The sequence below is a fragment of the Mus pahari genome, chromosome 2, assembly GCF_900095145.1.
Source record: "Mus pahari chromosome 2, PAHARI_EIJ_v1.1, whole genome shotgun sequence".
In the NCBI taxonomy this organism is placed as follows: Eukaryota; Metazoa; Chordata; class Mammalia; order Rodentia; family Muridae; genus Mus; species Mus pahari.
The window spans coordinates 50,012,713-50,021,861 of record NC_034591.1 but is presented as its reverse complement, the minus strand read 5'-3'; positions in this window follow the sequence as shown (position 1 = coordinate 50,021,861).

The window sequence follows — 9,149 nt, the reverse complement described above, 5'->3', positions numbered from 1 at the left end:
AAAAAAAAAAAAAAAAAAAAAGTTCAGAAGGTTGACCTTAAGTTTAAAAGCTAATTTCCAAAAGGAAGGAACTATCACTTAACTGCTCTTGGTAAGTGTTAACTTGTTACCCTTAAAAGAAAATATTTAAACATGCTAAACCTAAGGACACATTATAATTGAAACCTGTGGTTTTGAGAGAGATTCGGGGTGCCATGGAATCAGTTGCTGTGCTATTTAAGTATCCAACTGCACAGACTGCACTAAAAGCACCAGAGAATCTTAACAGCACATAAGACACCACCAACCTTGTCTTTTTATTGTAACTACAAAAGAATACAATATAGCAGTAAATAGATGTAAAAACACTTGACTGTGTAGAAAGAAAAGTGGTTTTGCTTGCATACTTAGTGCAGGTTGCTGTAGAGTTCCTATAACAGCGTCTACAAGTGTTTGAGCTAGCTGTACTTACCATTATCTTTTATTTAAACAGAATTGGCACAGACATGGTGGCACAAGCCAGGAACTTCAGCTGCTCATGAGGTTGAAGTGGGAGGATCATTAGTTCAAGGCCAAACTAGGGTACATAGTGATAACCTTTCATAAAGATAAAACAATTATAGTAATTCTGTGTTAGTAAAATCATTTGAATTTATTCTACAGAAAGTGTGCTGCAAATACAGCATCATGTTTTGTTCTGTTTGTTTTTATTACTGGAACTTGAATTCAGGGTACAGCTTACCGCGTACCACTGAGCTACATCCTCAGCCTCCAATATAGCAGTTTCTAGTATTACAGTGAGTCGATATCTACTACCACCACAAATCCTCCTAGGATATGTGTCACGTGTTCCTTTTCTTTGCTTGGCTCAGATCCATGAATCTAGATTATGTTCACTGTGACATTTATCTTTTTCTTTATCAATACCAGCCTTTACTTAAACCAGATTTGTTTTAAAGCATACTGAAGGTGTTTATAATCCAGTCTCCACTGAGACAGAAATGCTATGTTACTTGGCTTTCTCAAACTAATATATTCTTCAAGCTGATATTTGAATGGCAAAGAAATGTGCGCAGGCTGGTTCTTTCTCAGCTTGGCTTTGCAATAGGAAACTTGCATGTGGACTTCTCCAGAGGGCAGCCTTGTGTCTTTCCTCCCCTGCAGAGTCTCCTTGGTGAGACATTCGTCCCACAGATTCACTCACCACATTTCAGCCTGATTCCCAAACTAATCAATATGCACTACATCTCTCCTGAACTCACCCAGGAACCTGTCAGACATGTGCAGATGGGTATCTATCTGTAGACTGCATCTGGGACCCCATTCACATCTGAAACCTTCGAGGTCGTTTAACATCCCTTTCTGTGCCCGTTATACTGCCAGTTGCTCATGCTCGAAACTGTGGTGCCAACCTTGATTCCTTGAGTTCCCTGTGTCCCCAGTCCAATCAGGCAGCAGACCACATCCATTCTTTGTTAACAATGTCCCTCGCAGCTGTCCCTTTCCATTTCTGCCACCACTCCTCCCATTTGTACGCTTATCAACTCACACAGGACTGCTGTAACGGCCTAATTAATCTCATAGCCTTCTAATTGTTGCCATGCTTCCAGATTTCCCAATTCATCCTGTACATTCTCTTCAAATTTATCTTCCTGAAACACCTGTTTGATTGTTTCGTTCCCTTGATAAATTCCTAAGCCTTGACATTTAAAGCCCTCCACAATCTGGCCCCAGCTGGGCCTTATGCACCCAAATCTTTGGTTCTAGCCAGTGTAGCCGCTTCCTGCTGTGACTTTCTCTGCTTGCTGTCTGCACGTCCTCTTCAGTCTCTGGGAATGCTCCAGTTACATGGTCCTCCCTCCATGAGACTCACTGATTAAACTTGCTGCCTGGGTCCTAACCATGCCAGATAGCCAGCATTTTCTCCAGAAAATGGGACCTGTGTCCTTTGGCAATCAGCCTTCCTACCAACAGATTTGGAAATGGATGAGTAGCTCATCCTTACACAGGTGAGCCGCCTGAGCTGAGGATACTGCTGTTCAGGGATACCCACTTATGGATAGGCTACCCTCTAGGAAAGGTGGGCCAATGAGGCACACTGGTCTTAGTGCTGGAGTGTTTCAGATATCCACCTGCCACACAGTACTGCTGAGAAAGTTAAGTTGTTTACCAATACCCCAGGACCAATTCCATGTACTCTGCAGGCCTTCCTCAGCAACCTGGAGTGTAGCCTGAGCAGGGAAAACCCAGCAGAGGCTGGCTGGCCTTCTCTGGAATATGTCAGAGTCTTTGAGCATTAGCAGGCTCTTTCAAAGGAAAGCTTCAGGGAAGGGTGTCTTGTCTGACCACCTAGGACGGAAAGGCACAACCAGGGCCCAATAACACTGCCATGGGTCACTGAATAGCTTCCCACCAAGTCTAGGATGGTTTCATAGCAGGCCAGAGCTGCATCTCAGTAGATATCAGTAATTCCACTTCTTTCCACCCTGAATGACTTGTGATGGATTCCATGGAGTAAGGAAGAAGACCAAGGAAGATGGGTGTGGCCCAAGTGCACGACCCACAAAGAGATTTCCTAGTAGCCCACATGGAAATAACCCCATGCATTCTATGGAAGTTTTTTTTTTTTTTAAAGATTTATTTATTTATTATATGTAAGTACACTGTAGCTGTCTTCAGACACTCCAGAAGAGGGTGTCAGATCTCATTATGGATGGTTGTGAGCCACCTTGTGGTTGCTGGGATTTGAACTCCGGACCTTCGGAAGAGCAGTCGGGTGCTCTTACCCACTGAGCCACCTCACCAGCCCTCTAAGAGGTTTAAAGATGGAAGTTAAGGCTCTATGGTGCCACATGCCTTTAATCCCAGTGCTATTGCTAGAGCAGTGGTTTGAGGCCAGCCTGTTCTACATAGTGAATTCCAGGACAACCAGGGCCACATTGAAAGACCCAGTCTCAAATAAGTCCTGCCTCCAAAACAAAGTGACTATTCTAAAATCAGTCTGACTTCAAAGAGCCACTTGGTAGAATGGACTCATCTGGGGAGGCAAAGCAGTGGTTTGGGGGATTTCTTTTTTGTTGGTGTTTTTTTTTGGGGGGGGGGTTGTTTTGTTTCCTGAACCAGGGTCTTACTGTGTAGTCCGTGCTAGCTATGAACTCCTGAAATCTTCCTACCTTGGCCTCTATAGTGCTAGGATCACAAACAGGTAATACATCATTTACCTGGCTTCACAGGTAAATTTCTGGTTGTATGGTGACAGGAAGACACCGACAATGCTTTTTGTAGTGAAGAAAGGGGCTGTTGGGAGATAGCTTTCTTGTTTTGGAATCCCTGGGATGCACATCTTCTATGGCCTTGACAGTTCACATCCCACCTCAGTGGCACAGCCCAGCCATATCTGCCCGCTGTGCCCCTTCCACACCTAGCCCTGGCTGTCCCCCTTCCCTTTGCCCTGTTTTACTTCTAAACGAGAAGGGAAAAAATGACAGCCAGACTGCTTTCATAAGCTGCATCCCACAGGGTACAGTTAGAAATGGGCAGTCGACTCCAGCGGGGGCAGCAACCACGCACCGCTGCTCAAACAAATGGCTCAAGAACAGCTCTGATGGTTTTGGCCCAGAGGATAGGCACCAATTTACTGCACTCCAGCTGCAAAGAAAGGCCCCTTGTGTGCCTTAGGAGAGGAATATCATCCGGACCACCCTGTGGCTGGACATGCCTTGCTAACTAGGGAGAGAGGCTCACAGAGGTCCTGCACTGAAGCCAGGGGCACCACACCTGGTGGCTTGAGAGTTTGCATGACTTCCCTCATGAGCTCTGACTATCTTTAATCAACACAATGGTCTGCGTTCAGGTCAGTGTGTTCTGCAGGAGGTCTGTAATGGAGAAATCCCTGGAGTGGAGGTCCTTAAAGTAGTGGTTAGATCCATGTACACTAAGTGGCTTGGATCAAGTTTGAAGGAAAAGCCACATCCTAACGTGGCCTTTAATGGACACTGACACCACATGTTTCTGTGTAGCCAGGACAACTCTCTTTCACTGGAAATGCTTGCTGTGTCTTGGACTTACTTTGTCCTCACCGCATCCGCTTCCCCTTCCCGCTCACTGCCTGCCGGCACTTTGTAAAGTTGGTGAGGGGTGGTGAGATGGTGCAGTGGGCAAGGGTGCTGCCATCAAGCCTGACAAACGGAGTTCCCTGTGGTGAAAGGGAAGACCTGACTCATGCAGGTCTTCTGGCTTCCACATGTGCACTGCGGTATGTGTGCCCACACACATACATGTGAGCCAGTGTCATTTTTTAAAACTATCAGTATAGGGGTCTGCAGGTGTCTTATTTCATGACCCTCCTGGTGGGCACTGCCCGAACAAATGGAGGAGAACAAGTCTCCCGTGGACTCCTTGTCCCTTGAAGTCTGCGAGCAAATGTGTGTAAGGCGCTTGGTAAATATTTGCTGAGCTAATAACTACTATATAAACAGTTCACTGAATTTCTAGTGCTGGAATTTGCAGTGAATACATCTTCTGTGCTGGAGACCACAGAGGGCTCCACAGTCGGTGGGGTAGCAGAGAAAAGCAAGGCACTGGCAGTTAGCTGAGTCCAGACCTGTAGAAGGAAAGTCTGGAGGGCTCCACTCTGCATCCCTGCCCCCGCTCCCCACCCCCTCCGGTGGATGCTCTGAAAATGAATTCAGTAGTAAAAGGTCTGCAGATGGCTGTGAAGAACAAGCCATCTGGAGCTATATCTGTCCATAGCTCTGCCACCTCAGTCAGCACCAGATTGGGGTAGATGCAGTGAGCGTGAGGAATGCTCTCTGCTCCCAGGGGACTGTAGTCATGTGCTCTGAATGTGTTTTCCCTCAGTCTGCCTGATGAGATTAGAGAATCTGACCTAGGAAGGCCTAGAAAGAGACACCAACAGACCCTGGCTGTCCTGGAATTCGCTCTGTAGACCATGCTAGGCTGTCTCAAACTCAGAGATTCACTTGCCTCTGCCTGACCTGCTCATAATCTTACAAATGGCTACATTATTTCAATGATTATACAAACACGTGCACACATATGCACGCACACACCAAGTGCCAACTTGGTTATAGACTCCGCTAAGAACTGTGAGCAGCAATAAAACAATTCCCCATGGAGGAGCAAACTGGAGATGTAAAGTGAGACCTGTGGGGGAATCTGCCACACTCCTTCCTCTATAGCTGGTGGCCTGCACATGGATTCCAGTTGTCCTAAGTTTGTAAGAAATCACCACAAACACCGTGTGGCACTTCTCCCAGCATCAGGGATGCAGGCTAAGTGGGGGTGGGTCCTTTCTGCTCCACAGTACATGGGCTTTGAGGATCAGCATCATTAATGCTGTGCACTCAGGGTCTGGCAGGTGGTGCCAGCTGTTAAAGAGGGCAGTAACAGGAAGCACATTAGTGTGGTACCCACACATAACCTCCATAAGCAACCTTGTCTTCCTCATAGCGTAGTGGCTCAAATCCAAAGACTGTTCTCCTGAGAAAAGGAGATGGTAGGGGAGACAGGAGCTTTAAAGGGCTTGTAAACTCCAGTGTTTCTTCTGCTGTTTCTGCCAAGGGAGCTACAAAGAGCTTCAAGGGGAGGAGCGCGCAGCCCTCTACCACTCGGTTGAGGAATGTCGCACATTACACGTGGATAAGCAGAAGATCGATTTCACTCACCAAACACAGGCACATGGACATCTGCATGACCATCTTTGGAAAACACAATCTGCTATAATATGCAATGCCAAAAGTGATTCATTGATAGCAAGGAAATTAATTCTAAGAATATAATCAACAGAAAAAATAGTTACATTTGAAAATATTCCTTGTGTGGGTTTATTTTGTTATGTACTTTTGAATGATTTCTGCAGTACCGGAAATCCACCTTGGGCTTGCACATGCTAGACAAGAGCCAACCACTAAGCTATAGCACCTGTGCACCCCCACACCCTTTTAAAATTTAAGCATCTAACAAAACCTGGCCCTGAACTCAGTTTTCCTACCCTATCTCAAGTAGCTGGGGTTATAGAGCTGTGCCTCCAGTCACAGCCATGGTATTCGTTTATTCATTATACATCTCCCAGGGTTGAAGTCATTTATGGTAGGTGCTAAGAGTGTTATTATCATGGTATGCGTTTATTCATCTCCCAGGGTTGAAGTCATTTATCGTAGCTGCTAAGAGTGTGAAGAAGACTGAAGGTACTTCCTTTCCCTATATAGTGTAACTTAACAAAACCCTATCCTAGTGTCCAGTGTTGGAAGATGCCTTGTTGAGATGCAAATACATAGTGAATAGTATCTTGTTAGTCCACCTACAACCTTGAAAAGTCTGTAGGCTGACGAAGTGTGGGATAGAAGTAACTGTAACTATGTAAAACTAGGCGTGTGATAGAAGAAAATGTACACGTTTAAACTCGCTTGTTCAAGTTGGATTATGGAGGATTTTTGGTGTTCGTTTTTAAATACTTTTCAAAGGTATATTACTTTTTTTTTTAAAGATTTATTTTATTTATATGAGTACACTGTCTCTGTCTTCGGACACACCAGAAGAGGGTATCAGTTCCCATTACAGATGGTTGTGAGCCACCATGTGGTTGCTGGGAATTGAACTCAGGACTTCTGAAAGAACAGTCAGTGCTCTTAACCACGGAGCCATCTCTTCAGCCCCGGTATATTACATTTATTTATTTATTTATTTATTTATTTATTTATTTATTGTACATTATTCTTCCTACATGCCAGAAGAAGGCATCAGATCTCATAATAGATGGTTATAAGCCACCATTTCATTGCTGGCAATTGAACTCAGGTCCTCTGGAAGAGCAGTCAGTGCTTGTAACCTCTGAGCCATCTCTCCAGCCCAGTATGTGACTTTTTAAAAGAATTTATTTTATTTAAAATGGCTTTTGTTGTTTTTGTTCTTTTGTGACAGGTTTTCTTTGTATATCCTTGACTGTCCTGGAACTCTCTTCTGTAAACCAGGCTGGCCTCAAACTTACCTGCCTCGCTTGAGTGCTGGGGTCAAAAGCATCTGCCGCCACCACCTGGCTTTAGAATTCCTTTTTTTCTTTTGTTTGTTTTGTTTTGTTTTTTCAAGACAGGGTTTCTCTGTGTAGCCCTGGCTGTCGTGGGACTCACTCTGTAGACCAGGCTGGCCTCCAACTCAGAAATCCACCTGCCTCTGCCTCCGGAGTGCTGGGATTAAAGGCTTGCGCTACCACGCCCGGCCTTAGAATTTCTTACAGGATATATTTGGGAACTCTTTATTATATAGTTGTTTACATACTTATAAGTCTATTGTTTAAAGACATGTACTAAAATGTGGGGAATTGCAGGCTGGTCTCCAGTCGAGCTGAGGTCTGAATCCCCGATGGTCATAATTCACCTTCATGACAAGGTAGGCGTTCCCTTCAAGCTCCTGGAACTGCAGCCCCTGCCTAAGGTACCACCTCCCACAGCCCACACAAGAGAAGCATGGCCAGTGGACTCGTAAGCAATGGCTCAAGCTTCTGACCTTCAGGCTAAACTCCTCCCCAGTTATCTAGCAACAGTGAAGACCATAAAAGGGGGTGTTCAGTCCACCATGCTTTCTTCTCTTACTCTTACCCTCTCACTCCTTTGTCCTCTCACTTCTCTCTCTTCTCTCTCCCCTTCCCTTTCTATTTGTCTTCTCTCTCCTTTCTCTTTGTCCTCTCCTCCTCCCCTCCCCTCCCCCTTCTGTCCCCTCCACTCCCCTCCACTCCCCTTCTCTCTCTCTCTCTCTCTCTCTCTCTCTCTCTCTCTCTCACCATAGAGTCTCTGCTCTGCTCCATCAAGGCCCCGCTGCGCGCTCTGCTCATTGTTGGGAACTTTCCTAGCCCCTCTGTCCGGCAACCCTGGAGTGATAGCAAGGTAGCTCCAGGGGGGTCCCCGTCGGGGCTGCCCCTTCTCCACCCACCACAGCGTGGGTCAGAGGCAATGTCCACCCTGGGCCGAGTAGAAAGCGCCTGGCAGTCTTCCCACGTCTGCCTGCACAGAGCACAGGAACTCTGGCAGGACGTGGGCATATTTCTCCTATCTCCCTTTTCCCCAGGGCCCCCCCCTTTTATTTTATTTTGTTAACCAACCACACTAAAACAAATGTTATATTTGTTTCATAAGCATCTTCTTGTAATCTATTGTAAAGTTAAAATTAAAAGTAAAGAATGTTGTAATAGTTTTTAACTAAAGTTTATCGATCATTTTTCATGGTTCTGTTTTTATAAAAAGAAAAGAGAATTTAAAGACAGGTAGTAGTAATTCTTAAATTTTATTCACAAAACCTCATTAGTGACAGAATTGCTAAAATGGTCGCCTTTTTATTGAAACAAACTTTTCTGTAATATTTTATGGAATATAAAGACAAAAATTAAATAAAATAATATACACATGCACAATTCTGTATGTGTGTGTGTGTACACATGTGAGTGCAAGTACCCATGGAAGCCAAAAGGGGGCGTCAGATTCACTGAAGCTGGAGAACCAGGCAGTTGTACACTTTCCTGTCTTCAATAAGATCTGTCCTGCCAGGTGTGGTGGCGCATGCCTTTAATCCCAGCACTTGGGAAGCAGAGGCAGGCAGATTTCTGAGTTCCAGGCCAGCCTGGTCTACAGAGTAAGTTCCAGGACAGCCAGAGCTATACAGAGAAACCCTGTCTCGGAAAAAAAAAAAAAAAACTGTCCAAATGACATGCTCCACTCTGTTCATAGCAGCCTTATTTATAATAACCAGAAGCTGGAAAGAACTCAGATGTCCCTCAACAGAGGAATAGACACAGAAAATGTGGTACATTTACACAGTGGAGTACTACTCAGCTATTAAAAACAATGAATTTATGAAATTCTTGGGCAAATGGATGGATCTGGAGGATATCATCCTGAATGAGGTAACCAATCACAAAAGAACACACTTGATATGCACTCACTGATAAGNGGATATTAGCCCAGGAGCTCGGAATACCCAAAATACAATTCACAGATCACATGAAACTTAAGAAGAAGGAAGACCAAAGTGTGGATACTTTGATCCTTCTTAGAAGGGGGAACAAATTGCACATGGAAGGAGTTACAAAGACAAAGTGTGGAGCAGAGACTGAAGGAATGACCATTCAGAGACTGCCCCTCCTAGGGATCCATCCCATA